This window comes from Pinus tabuliformis, chromosome 6 (genome assembly GCF_031772625.1).
Source record: "Pinus tabuliformis cultivar Carrire ecotype Pingquan chromosome 6, CPIR1, whole genome shotgun sequence".
Classification (NCBI taxonomy): domain Eukaryota; kingdom Viridiplantae; phylum Streptophyta; class Pinopsida; order Pinales; family Pinaceae; genus Pinus; species Pinus tabuliformis.
Genome location: NC_142292.1, coordinates 218527440 through 218542256, shown reverse-complemented (window position 1 = coordinate 218542256; position 14817 = coordinate 218527440).

Below are 14817 nucleotides of genomic sequence, written 5' to 3'. Positions count from 1 at the left end.
CTCATTATTCTCTCTCTCTCTCTCACTCATGGCCACTTAAATTTTTCTTGGAGAACTCTTGTTTGGAGAAAACGAAAGGGAAATCAAGGAAAGGAAAAGAAAGCAACTATCAAGGAAGGGAAAGAAGGAATCAAGCAACTTCAGTAACAACACTTGCAGGCAACCTTTCACATGTGTGCTTTCCTAGATGGTTTGGACATGCATGGCTTTACATGTTGGTGTATGGTTCTCTTGTTGTTGGTGGCATCGTTTTGTTGAGTTATGATAGTGGATTTGAACATACCCTAGCCTTTTTCTGGATACCATGGTATGTTGGGATGTTATATCATTTTTTGAGATTCCGAATTACTGGATGGATTTCAGAATCTAGGGTGGAGGTTGTCTCGAGGTTCATCCCAAAGGTCCTAGGAATCCCTTGACCAATTTTTGTGGGATACATAGTAAAGCTTGAGGGAGAAGTCTCAGTTTAGGGCCTAGTGATTCAGGTTTGGATTGCATAAATCCTAAGAGACAAGGAAACTAGAAATTCCTAAAGGATAGTGATGGATTCCGGAGGGAATTCCATGTTCTGTTCAGTTGTGATCGGAGCACCAGTTTTGGAGTGATCACGGTTTGATGAGGGTGGAGGTGGTTTAACCTCTGGATTCCCTTCGTTGTTTTATGAGATCCCACATTCATTCTTGGAATATGGCACGAGGGTGACTAGCTAAAAGAAATATTTGGTTTAGGCATGTCTATGGTCGAGTGGTACGTGGAAGTCCTGAACTCTGATGGATATTCCTATGATTAATAAAAGCTAAGTTATCTTACTTTTTCACTGATTTATATGTAGATTTAATGGTTGTCATATATATGACATTTATATGGTTTTATGATGGTTATAAGCATGGTTGAATGACTGGTTTATGTTGTGGTTATTTCATATATTTACTTGTAACTATTAAATGGATGGATGTTAGTCCTAAATTGATGATGTTGTTTTTCAATAGAGAAGGAGGTGATCCTTTTGGTTATTCTTTGTAATTTGTTTCAATTGTTTATGCTTTGGCTTGTATCCTAGACCTGTAGGTTGCATTGACACCAAGTGTTTGACATAATGTAGGTCCTGGTTGGGTATCCTTAGGCCTAGTCCTGAGGGTTATTTTTTATTGATCAACATTGTTATCATGGTTTTAATTAATTTTGGAAGTTACAACAAGTTCTAGGTAGAGGCCACGATTTTGGGCTAGAAAAGTGCCTTAAATCTCTAAATTGTTGGCACAGAATGAGCAATTTTGGTCCACAGTTGCTAGCAGGAAAGCTTGTGAGAGTGACTTTGGATTTTTGGTCCCTCCCCTGCCCTTAGCATGAGGGCAACTATGGTATAAAAGCTACAGAATAGAAATGGGACCTAGGGACATGCTATCTGAGTGGTTGACTTGTCTCCTGAGGATTCTGTTGATGGTGTTGGATAACTGTATGTGATGTTTCATCGATTCCACTTCCATAAGGTGACATAGGAGATCGAATCTAATCATAGTAGCATCTATCCTCATGTCTACCCTAGTTGGAATGGTTATTTTGGGTAGAACTGGGAGGGGGTGTTACAGAAAAGTAAGCAAAGGGAACGGAACGAAAGCAAGGATCAAGGAAGAAGAGAAGGATCCGGCAACAGGAATACTTGCAGGTAACCTTTTTCATGTGTGATTTCCTAGTTGGTTTGGACATGAATGGATTTGCATATTGGTGTATGGTTCTCTTGCTGGTGGTGGCATGGGTTTGTTAGGTTATGATAGTTGTTTTCATCCTAGCCTTACCTTTTTTTGAATTCCATGGTGTTGGGATGTTTATTTCAATTTTGAGCTTTGGCTTGCTGGATGGAGTTTGGAATCTAGGGTGGAGGTGGTCTCAACGTTCATTCCCAAAGGCCTAGGAATCCCTTGACCAGTTTTGGTAGGATACACACTAAAGCTTGAGGGAGAAGTCTTGGTTTAGGGCCTAGTTATCCCAGTTTGGATTGCAGTAAAGCCTAAGAGACTAGTCTTGGTTTAGGGCCTAGTGATCTAGGATTGGATTGCAGTAAAGCCGGAGAGACAAGGAGACAAAATTTTCCTCAAGGATAGTGATTGATTCCAGATGGAATTGTAAGTTCAGTTCGGTTGTGATTGGAGCACCGGTTTTGGTGTGATAATGGTTTGTTGAGGGTGGAGGTGGTATAACCTCTAGATTCCCTTGGTTGTTCTTGGATTGGTTGTTCTATGATGTCCCACATTCAGGCATGGAATATGGCACAGGGGTGATTGGTTGAAAGAGAGATTTGGTTCAACCATGTCTATCGTTGGGTGGTATGTGGAAGTCCCGAAACTAGTCAGATTTTCCTATGATTAATAAAGCTAAGATCTTTTAATTTTTTTGCTTGTTTATATGTGGATTTAATGGTTGTCATATCTATCATATTTATATGGTGGAATGTTGGTTATAAGCATGGTTATGTGATTGGTTCATGTCATGCTTATTTCATGTATTTACGTTCAATTTTTAAATGGATGGATGCAAGACCTAATTGATGGTATGATAGTTCAATGGAGAAGGAGGTGATCTTTCTGGTTATGTTTCATAAGTTGTTCCAGTCATTTATGCTTTGTCTTGTATCTGAGAACCATAGGTTGCATTGGTCCCAAGTGTTTGTAGAATGTCAGTCCCGGTTTGGGATGCTCAAGCCTAGCCTTGAGGTTGATTTTTTATTTATGAACATTGTTTTCATGTCTTTGATGGATTTTGAAGGTTGCGCCAAGTGTTGCGTAGAGGATGCGATTTTGGGCTAGAAAAGTGGCTCAAATCTTGGGGTTGCTGGAATAGAGGCCTATGGCAATGACTCTAATTTTTTGGTCACTATCTTACCTATAGCATGAGAGTGACATTGGGTTAAAAGGCTTAAGTAATTAGTGGGACTCAGGGACAGGCTCTCCGAGTGGCTAACATGTCTCTTGAGGGTGTTTTTTTGATCTAGATGGGTTTAATTGATATGTTCCATCAATTCCATTTCCTTAAGGTCACCTAGGAGATTGACTCCCTCAATAACCTCTCTCCTCATATGTTTGCCTGAATGGCTAGTTGCTTAGGTGGACTTGGGAGGAGGGAGTGTTACATTTTTCCCTCCAGAGTCCTCACTTTCTTGAAAAATTCTCCTGACAGAATCAATCTCTTTGGTAAGGGCCTCCATACGTCAGTCTTTGGAACATGTTCTAAGCACCTCGTTCAAAAACCCAAACATCTCAAAAGAATGATCAAATGCAATGCATTGGAACTACATCTCCATAGTCCCTAATGCTCCTCTAATTTTAGGGACAGGCTTGATATATGACATTAGAATCCAACAATCTGTATGACACAAATGTAAACAGAAGTCATAGCCAACCCAATTACATGTATTGGAGAAACAAATAAGACACATGCATGCACTTCAACACCCACTTTTTTGAGAACAAATTTTACACTCGCTGTCATCCACTGGTAACTCACTCTTACATGCCAAGTTTTTGCACATGACATCTAAGAATATGCCAGCTATCTGAATGGTTGGGAGATTATTTTGACATAAAAATGTGTGAATTCCTTTTTTCAAGGAAACTAAGATCTCCAACTACTTCCTGTGAAACTTTAGTAGTGTACCTGAAGTTAAATCGCTCCTCCTTTGAAGAGATTTTTGAAAATTAGCAAGTTGATCTCCATTTTCATTATTTCCAATTACAACCCATATGTGCTCCCTCACATCCTCAAGGATGCTGTCTAATAGTTCTTGAAACTTGTTGTTGCTCTAAAATTTTCTACTACATTAGCGAATGACCCTGTAAATTGTTGCTATGGAAGTTAAAGTAGGTGAAATTGACAATGAGTACCATTAGTTTCTCAAAACCATCCAGCTTGTAGAAGGGGTTTTTCCACACTCATTGCATAATGATTGAACCTTTCAACCTATGAGGAAAATTAAAACAACAAATGAAATCGTAGACATCTAGCACCAAGATAATAAGAACGTTCTCCAACAATAGAAAATTTCACCGAAAGAAACTCAATTTTAACACCACTTTAAAGTCCAAACCCTAGAATCAGACAATATCCCTCTCACCTCACAAAAACCTTGTCGTGTTATTGATATTTTGCCACCTTACCGATATTCCAACCCAAAAAACAGTGGCGAGTTTGAAGCTACGTAGAAACCAAAAACTACTATGTATGGTGGAATTCCATAGGCATTATCAGACCTTAAATCTTATAAGCGTAAAACCCTGGTGAGATTCCAATTAGGGGGCAGAGAAAAGGGGCGAAAATAGGTTTCAACCTATCTTAGTGTTTTCCTTCTCAATACAAGGAGGTTTTGAACAATGGAATCCCATAATTTTCAAAAGATCAAAAATATTACTCTGCGAGCGGGTGTTCCAAGCCAAAAATAGCACAACCTCAAGTAAATTTGGAAAAATGGCGATAAATTGTTGGAATGTAATTGGATTTCATGATGGCACTTTGACAGTACATATTCATCCAAAATGACAATAAATGCACCACAAAAAATCATTATTACATATCATAAATGCAAGCATAAAATTTATATTAGATTTACAGTTTAACAAAAGTATACAATGAGTCTCATGTTCAAAATCCCCAAGAATCCAAGATCTTGAATGCACCGATAGATCCAAATGAGGCCCATGTTCAAACCCTCAAGAATCGAAGGTCAGAAACCCATGAGCAGGTGTAAATGAAGATTTTTGTGTCAATTAATGAAAATAACAATGTAACTGATTACCCAAATTAACTAATTTACAAGAAAAGCTAACCCTTGCAGTTTCTTTCTTTGCTACTGAGTAAAAAGATGTGCACAAGTAGAGTTAAATGCCCAAGGAAACCAAATATTCACATGGGAAACAATGGTGTTAAAGAACACCATTAGGAAGAAAATAAGATCCAAGTAGATATCCCCACCTAGATCTCCTATGTAGGAACACCTTTATTAGAGTCCCCAACCATTTTAGGCAAGAGGATATTATGAATATTTGGTAGATCTCCATCGCTAGCTATAGCTATAATCCCCAAAATCTTATTGAATAATTGAATATAGCGAGGTACAATCCTTGTTTTCTTGTTATCTTTAGTCGTGTTACCAGCCAATTCTAGAACTTGGAAAGAAAAACCCCAAACCTCTATCAATAGTAGAAAACTACCAAAAGCTCTGATCCTGAAGCATCAAAAGCCAACACCAAAAGAGCATGGATAAAAGAAGAGGAGCTCACTGACTTACCCCGGCAGCAAGATATTCAAGTATAGCCGCAACATATACTGGAGCACCCCCTCCAACTCTCTCAGCATAATTTTCGACCTTCAAAAACCTAGTAATACATCCCACTAGGAACTGAAGTCCAGTCTTCAAGCTTCATGAGACAATAATCCAGGTGGATATTGGTTGCCACCCACCTATTCCACTTGGACCCTGACCATTGTTCTTTTAGTTTTTTTCAGTTTCCTTAATTCTAGCACAATTTACTATTTTTGGCAGTTTTTCGGGTCCTGAACATCCAGAGCCGTTTTGAGGCCCTATATGATGTTTTTTTGGTGAAACGCCTCTAGCGATTTCTATGGAAATCACATTAGTAGTTGTAGTCCTCGAAGAGATCTTTCCAACGAGGTATCATACGTATCAAATAGAGATCTTTCCTTTGAAATCGTCGGAGGCATTTTCCGAAAAATACATCGTTTAGGGCCTCGAAACAGCTCTGGAAGTTAAGGATGTGAAAAACTGCCAAAAATAGTAAATTGTGCTACAATTAAGGAAACTGAGAAAAAATTAAAGAACAATGGTTATGGTCCAAGTGGAATAGGTAGGTGGCCATCAATATCCACCTGGATTAGTCCTCCCCCTTTAGGAAGCTATGCTATCCATTACATTGAGTTCCTCCATGAGATCAGGAAACTTTTGCTAAACTTGGTCCTTGGTGAGCCATTTGCTTTGGTGTAGGAGTTGGCTAGATTTGACAACTCGATACAGTTGGATCTTCTATTGGCAAGTGCTCTTGATCTGCATGTCCATGATCTGATCAGTTGCAGCTTGTTCCATGTAGTCTGGAGTTAAATTTGTTGGTGTGAGTTGTTCTGCAATGTCAGATGTGTCGAGTAATAGTGGAAAGTATGGCCAATGTCCATCCACATTGAACACTAGGTGCAAGCGAAGGAATGGGGGAATGATGAGCTCAAAATCATTATCTCCCAGAACCTTAGTCATGGTGTATGGAGCACATCGAAGCAGACGAATGTTGCAGTGGGGCCCAGCGAGGCACTCCTTCTACAAATGTAGCCAAACGTTTTCACCCATCTGGAACTTGTGTGGCACTCGATGTTGATCATGTCATTGCTTGTACATAGCATTGTATTTGTCCAATATGTCATGGACCTGTTGGTGGATGTGTTGAAAGTGCTTAATAAATTTATTTTCCTTGTTGGCTTTGGACTGGACATGAATCAAATCTGCCTGAGTCATTGTAAATTGTATGGCCACATCAATGCGACATAGTGGCTAGAATCCCAAGTCCGCCTGAAAAGTGTTGTGGCCAGTCAAGCTGTGGAGAACCTATTTATAGCTATGTTGGACATAGGGGATGCTCTCAACCCATGTGCATGGATGATTTGAGTGTGTACATGCACAAAATGTGTACGATCATCCTGTTGATGACCTCTATCTTGCCATCAGTTTGGGGATTGAAAATTATGGACTTAGTGAGCTTGGTGTCCAACATCGACCAAAGACTAAACCAAAATATACTAAGGAACCTGCTGTCCTAATCTAAGATGATAGACTGTGGGATCCAAAATTGTAGCCACACTCGTTCAAAGAAGAGTTTAGAAGTGGCTTCTACTATGATATTCTTCTTACAGGCCGCCATAATGGCAATCTTCTAGAATCTATCAACGACCACAAAAAAACAATCGTTTCCATGATTAGCAGAAGGAAGGCCCGACATGTAATGCATGGAGATGGATTCCCAAGGTTGACTAGGGGTAGGTAACGAAGTATAGAGGCCTTGCTTCTTGATGGTCGGTTTGGAAATGGTGTAGGTAATGTAGGATCTGATGGACTTCCCGACATCCTGTCGAAGATTCGGCCAATAGAAATACTTCTGCAGTATTGCCACCATTTTCTTGACCCTGAAATGCCCAACAACCCAACTATAATGTGCTTCCAAAATCATCTTTGCATGCTCACTTGAAGGAACACAAAGGTATCCTAGGGGGGATAACAAAGCATCCTGGAGGAGAAAAATTGGAACTTTTTGACCCTCCAAGAGCATATGATATGTGTGGCCGAATTCTGGGTCGCTTTTGTAGGGAAGTGGCCACTCAGAAGTCTCATGCCCACAAGAGTTGAGCACGTGCTTAACACCATGATGGATGGTCGGTTGAGGTAGTCTACAACATTATTGGTGATTCCCTTCTTGTACTTGATATTCAAATGGAATTGTTGTGGGTATGTGAACTAGTTCCGTTGGCGATCATTCTGCAACTTCCCTTGCATCTGTATGAACTACAGGGGTCGGTGGTCTATGTGCATGATCATTTCCTTCCCCAAAATATAATTCTTCCATTACTGGTAGTCCTACATAATGGAATACATATCTTTGTCATAAGTGGGATACTTCTGGATTGTCTCTGAAAGTGTCTCACTATCATATGCCACTAGATGCCCCTGTTCAGTAAGGACTGCCTCAATAGCATAGTCAGAGGCATCTGTATCGATCTCAAATGATTGTTCCAAGTCTGGTACTGTGAGCACTGGTGCAAACCATAGGTGATGTTTCAACTCTATGAATTCCTTCTGTTGAGATTCAGATTAAAAAAAGCTTCTCTTGCTCCTCCCTTGGTGACTTGACTCAAGGGCCAAGTGATATGAGAAAACCCCAACACGAACCTGTGGTAGAAATTGGCAATACAGAGAAAGATGTGGAGCTCTGTCAAAGTGGTTGGGGCTGGCCAATCTTGAATGACTTGGACCTTGGATGGATCCACATGCACCTCTCATTCATCAATAATGTATCCCAGATACTGAACCTGGGTCATGCGAAAAGTGCATTTCTCCAAATTGGAACATAACTTGTATTGTTGCAATGTTTGGAGAACCTATCGGATGTGGTGGAGGTGCTCTTCCCAACACTGGATAAAGAACAGGATGTCATCCAAGTATACCACTACAAATGAGTTGGTGAATGGCCAAGATGTCATCTATTAGCCTCATGAAGGTTGGAGGAGCATTTGTCAACTCGAAAGGCATAACCAACCAGTCGAAAAGGCCCTCCTTAGCTTTGAAGGATATCTTCCACACATCGGAGGGTTCAATTGGTACCTAGTGATATATGGACTTTACATTGATCTTGCTGAAATATTTTCCTGCCTTGAGTTGGTCTAGAAGGTCATCGATCCGTGGGATCGGGTACCTATTCCAGACAGTGATCTTGTTCAATGCCCGATAGTCAATACAGAGTCTCCACATCCCATCCTTATTGTGTACCAACATGATTGGGCTCCTACAGGGTGATGAACTCGACCGAATGTGACCTTTCTGTAGTAGCGGCTAAATTTTCCTCTTGATTTCATCATTCTCCAAAACAAAGTGTTGATAGATTGGTCCATTGGGAAATGATGCACCTAAGGTCAGACCGATTGAGTGCTTGACCTGACAGTGTAGAGGAACCCCTACAAGGGAGGTGAAGATGTCCTCATACTCCCCTATGACCTTGTCAATATGCTGTTGTGGTGCAGAGGGGCCATGTCTGGAGGTCCTGGCCATCATCTTCTTCTTTCTCTAAGGGCGTATCATCAGGAAAACAAATTTTCCAGTTTTGGAAATGAGCTTACTGCATTGTTTTGCAATAACGAAAGAGATGAGAATAGGTGGTGCTACCTCCGATATGTTGTACAACTTATTTCCCAAGGTAACAGTAACAATGCGAGGCCTTGACTCATACACAGCATGTCGTTTCCCCAAGTATGGTTTTCCTAATAATACATCACAAACATCAGGAGGAGCAACATCATATAATACCTCATTTATGAAGGGCTTGATGTTGTATGGAATGCGCCACTGTTGGCTCACATGAAGATCCTGTCCTTGGTGAAGCCATCTGATGGTGCAAGGTTTTGGGTGTGTTGTGGTTGGTAATCCCAATTGCTTCATGACCTCTATTGCAATGAGGTTTTTTTGGCTCTCACTGTCGACAATGAACTGTAGTGGGGAACCCTTTACCCACATCTCGACTGGTAAAGATGCTCCTCCTCCTATGGATCTTCGGGTTCCTCCTTCTGGATCTTTGTGGTGGCAACGGTGGTGTTGAGCTCTACATCGATAATCTGCATCCCTTTATCATTCACCTTGTTGGGTTCTAACTTAGATTCGTAACATGCATCTGATTTCGAAGCATTTATCTCGACCACTAGTGACTGATTGGCTCAACACTCACTTGTGTTGTGAGTGGAGTTGTTAATTTTAGGTATGTTCTATGCTAGAGAAATTTATTTCAATTTTCAGTATCTTTTCCAGATTAGCAATCACATTAGCATTAAAGTAAACTACAAATAGAACATAAATATCAATCGCAGAAGACAAGCCAAGACAAGAGGACAAAAGATGTGGCGCTAGCCATGGACAAACCCCAATGTGGGGAAACCCTTGATCAATTCTTCTTTTATGTTCTTCAAAGTTTAGCAGAGAGAGAGAGATAGTACATTTACAACAGAATTCAACACTTTGACTTATCTAGATTTGAGCATAGATCATCTCCTATAACGATGAGATCAATTGAAGACATTCTTCTTCAACTGATTCTCCAAGGTGACGACTTCACCTATCGTAGTTTTGCATTTTGTCCATTTGCTGCACCTTACCATGTAGCACCATGCTGTACCATCACAGTGTTGGACCTTGATGACTGAGCTGCTCTCATCTGCTCTCATCATCATGCTGCTCATTATGTTGCATCTTCCATCATCATGTAGTCTCACTGATCATTTTGCCCTTTACATCATTATGCACTCTAATTAATCATGCTGCCCTTTACATCATTATGCAGTCTCATTAATCATGCTACCCTTTACATCATCATGCCCATCATCTCAGTGCTATACCAAAATATCACTGAGCTGTTCTCATTAATGAAAGAGAGGTTCTTCTATGACAGCACTTAGTCACTATGAATCTATAGTCAAGTCTGTAATATGTAACAACGTTTATCCTCACGCTGTCACCTACAACAAAACAGCTCTCCTTGCTGCTCTTAGATGTCTCCATTGACTGCGTTTAGGGCTGTTTGGACAGTGTATAATTGCCTCCATTAATGACTATGTTTAGGGCTGTTTGAATAGTGTATGAGTGCCTCCGTTTATTTCATTCAAGGTTGTTCCATTGACTCCGTGTTAGGGCTTCTGGACAGCATATGAGTGCCTCCCTTGACTGTGTTATGGTCTATCCCTGGAGTGCATATTAGGCCTCTCTTATTGCGTATTAGGCCCTGAGTATAAGGCTTCTTGGATAGCATATTAGGGCCTGCGTATAAGGCTTCTTGGGTAGAATATTAGGGCTTGCGTATAAGGCTTCTTGGTCTGCGTGTATGAATCTTCATAACTGTGAATAAAGCCTTCATTCACTGCATGTTAATAAGTCTATATGACTTTGGATTAAGGCATCATCATACTAGGCCAGCGTATTCTTTTGTGTCTCTCCTTCTCCAAAATCCCAAGATGTGGAGAGGAGATCACATGAAGAGTGTGTCAAAATTACTTCAAATCCTCTTCTATTTATACTAAAAAGTAGACGATGAATAGGCATGTCTATTGGGCTTCTGAGCCTACTCAAGTTGTTGGCCGACTTGACAATTTGTCTTACAACATAAATAAATTCATAAATCCATGAATACTTGTCAGAATCAGATGATCTTTAGATCAATCCTACACCTCTTGATGAGAGGGATCCAATAAAAATATCAGCTGCCATAAATAAAATGACCCACATGGAGTTTGGTAGTAGTTGTCAATTTTAACACTCCCTCTCAACTAGGGAGAACTCCATCTGCTGATCCATATGTCTGACTGTACTATCTCTGCCATCAGTGCCCTTCACTACTCTGCTCATCTCTGCTTTCTCTTCTCAACTCTGTTGGCTCTGCTTAGCTCTGTTGGCTCTGCTCAGCTCTACTAGCTCAGCTCAGCTTTGCTAGCTCTGCTCAACTCTGTTGGCTCTGCTCAGCTCTACTAGCTCTACTCTGCTCAGCTCTGCTAAACCATGAAGAAGAAGAATTGATCAAGAATGTGTCATACCATTCTCCACTAATCCAAAGTCAGTCTCAGAGTGTGTACCACTAGTCCCAGACCAGTCCTCAACCAACCCAAAGTCAGTGTTATAGTATGTACCACTCTCACTGGTCCCAGACCAGTTCTCTACTAACTCGAAGTCAATCTTAGAGTATGTATCGTTGGTCCCAGACCAGTCCTCTAATGACACAAAGTCAATGTCATAGTGGGTACAACTCCTACCACTGGTCCCAGACCAGTATCATTGATCTCAGATCAATGAAGGTCATACTAGCATAGGGAGTACGATAGATACAACGATGCATCCATCGGTACTACTATGGTCCCTATCCTCATTTCCCTGCTCATTGATTAGATGAGAGGTACTTCCCATGAGTCCCAAACTGCATGGGTAGGACGCCTCAACAGGAGAACTAATCATCTTTCCCACAGGAGAGCGAATCATCCTGTCTAGTGGATGCCATGAAGAATTAATCATCTTGGCCCACAAGAAAGCAAATCATCCTGTTCCACAATCGCCATGGAGAACACATCATCTAATCCTCACAAGAGAACTAATCATCCTACGACACAATCGTCATGGAGAACACATCATCCAGACCTCACAGGAGAACTAATCATCCTACTACACAATCGTCATGGAGAACACATCATCCAGACCTCACAGGAGAACTAATCATCCTACTACATAATCACCACCGGGTGTCATAGGGAATTTTTTTATTCTTTTACCCTGTACACGTACACCACCAGGGAATGGTGAGTCACCCTGTCGTCATAAGTTGCTCCAGTACGTACCCCAAGCCCCCAGAGCTCCTAGAGCTCAATGTATGCAAGACCCTTTTATAAGGATCTCTAGATGACATCAAGTCATTCGGGAAGATCACAGATTTGATCTTTCCACGAGGCTTTGATAGAATGACAGTGATCTGTACGTCAGTCTCAATGCGATGGAGCCTCCTTGCTCATCGACTCACCATATCCCAGATAAGGTAGTATCTGATATCTATTTGCTGGAGTAATCATCGAATACAAGATTCTTCAATAACCAAATCCCACCTCTGGTTATCATAGAGAGTCACAATGGTATTCATCATGTGTACAAATAGCTCACTGAAGAGCTTCCATAACCATGCAACTTCATATGAGATCATACTCATAGTTATGTATCCGGTCTCGGCGGTGCTTATAACAACCAACATTTGCTTCCTACTCATCCATGATATCGAAGCAGAATCCAAAGAGAACCAGCAGTGAGAAGTGCTCTAGTGTTCCTTCACACTGCCTGCTGAGTCAACATTCGAATAATAATGCAGTTTCATATTTCCGGTAATGTATCTCAATTCATGAGAGATTTTGCCCCGAAGATATCTTAGAAGATTCTTTCCACCAATCTAGTGAGGCTACCAAATATGAGCTCACCATGCTAACTGTAAAACATATGTCTAGATGGTAGTTCACCAAGAACATCAACAAAAATGAGCTTATGAAACTCAGAGGCATTTTCCCAAATCTGGTCCGACATCACTACCATATAACTTCTAAAAGTTAATATCCTCAAGGTAGTCATAGGCTTGTAGTTTATCATTCCACATCCAGAATCCAACTCCCTCTTACTCCTACAAATGAGAGGGTCTGTACCTATCAGAAATAGGTCATCCTCATAATGTGCTGGTATGAGAGGTCTATCATCCACAACTTTCAGGTAATGGTTTGGATCGGTTTCACTCCTAGTGAATCTCAGCTCCATCAGACAGCTAACAATCCTCTCATACTATGCTTGAGGTGCTTTTCTTCAAGCCATAGAGGGCTTTCTTTCACCTGCATAAGTGAGATTCCTGATCATCAATCTCAAACCCCTCGGGATGTTCCACACCTATGGACCTGCTACATGAGGGTAATGGTCCCCTTATAAGATTTTCTTTCAGTACATCTTAGACATGTACTTTCATGCTCTTTTTGAATCCAGGCATCCTTGTCACCATCTGACTCACAGACCTCCGGTACCATGTGTCAGTGGACATGGTCCCCAGTGGACTTCCAACAACTTGATACAACCTTGAACTCAAAGACATCTTTGAAAATTATATTTTCAAACACGTACCTTTCCATCAATGAGTGCCACCTTGTAGCCTTTGACTTTCATTGCTGAAATGGACACTGGGTTCTTCTTGCGGTCAAGTACATAAAAGAGATTTTGTAAATGAATCGAGTTACCCTCATTCAATTGAGGGGTAACATTCCCTACACCCTTTCTGGGATAGGTGGCATCGGCTCCAAGTATAATCCCACGATTGTTTCCATCTCTACCAAATTAGAGAGTGCACCCTTCTATCCGATGAAGTGCCTTGAAGCACTACAATCAATAAGCCAGATTCCCAAAGAATCTAAAGGAGAGGGCCAATACAAGATAACACTTCTTTATCTTATCAGAAACAATATTTAATTCTTCATACCTGGGGTTCCTTGCTTTCATTGAAGAGTCGACCATCTGATGACCTGCATTACCAGTCATTCCTTTGATCATTGAAGATGTCCCTGGAATGATTGTTATCTCCGTCAAGAGATGTGTCTCTTCCATTTGGACACTTCTTCGGATAATGGCTGAACTCAAGGCATCTACCTTTCCTTCAACCCTTAGATCTGGTCTTCCAATGAAGTGATCTTAAGGTAGGCCATCAGAAACTTCCGCTGCGCCAGTCTGATAATATTCTCTGCTTCAACTTCACCCTTAGTGAATTAGAAGAGGGATGAGGAACCCATTGATCCTTTTGTCCTGTCACAACTGTCTTCGATGATTGCTCTTTTACTCTTGCTTGGGCATTGTCTTCACCTCAGCTCTGATACCATGTTAATTTTAGGTATGTTCTATGCTAGAGCAATTTATTTCAATTTTCAATATCTTTTCCAGATTAGCAATCACATTAGCATTAGAGTAAACTACAGATAGAACATAAATATAAATCACAGAAGACAAGCCAAGACAAGAGGACATAAGATGTGGTGCTAGCCAGGGACAAACCCCAATGTGGGGAAACCATTGATCAATTCTTCTTTTATGTTCTTCAAAGTTCAACAGAGAGAGAGATAGTGCATTTACAACAGAAGTCAACACTTTGATTTATCTAGATCTGAGCATCGATCATCTCCTATAACGATGAGATTAGTTGAAGACATTTTGCTTCAAATGATTCTCCAAGGTGACGGCTTCACCTATCGTAGTTTTGTGTTTCGTCCATTTTCTGCACCTTACCGTGCAGCACCATGCTGTACCATCACAGTGCTGGACCTTGATCACTGAGCTTCTCTCATCTGCTCTCATCATCATGCTGCCCATTATTCTGCATCTTCCATCATCATGCAGTCTCACTGATCATGCTGCCCTATACATCATTATGCAGTCTCATTAATCATGCTGCCCTTTACATCATTATGTAGTCTCATTAATCATGTTTCCCTTTACATCATCATGCCCATCATCTTAGTGCT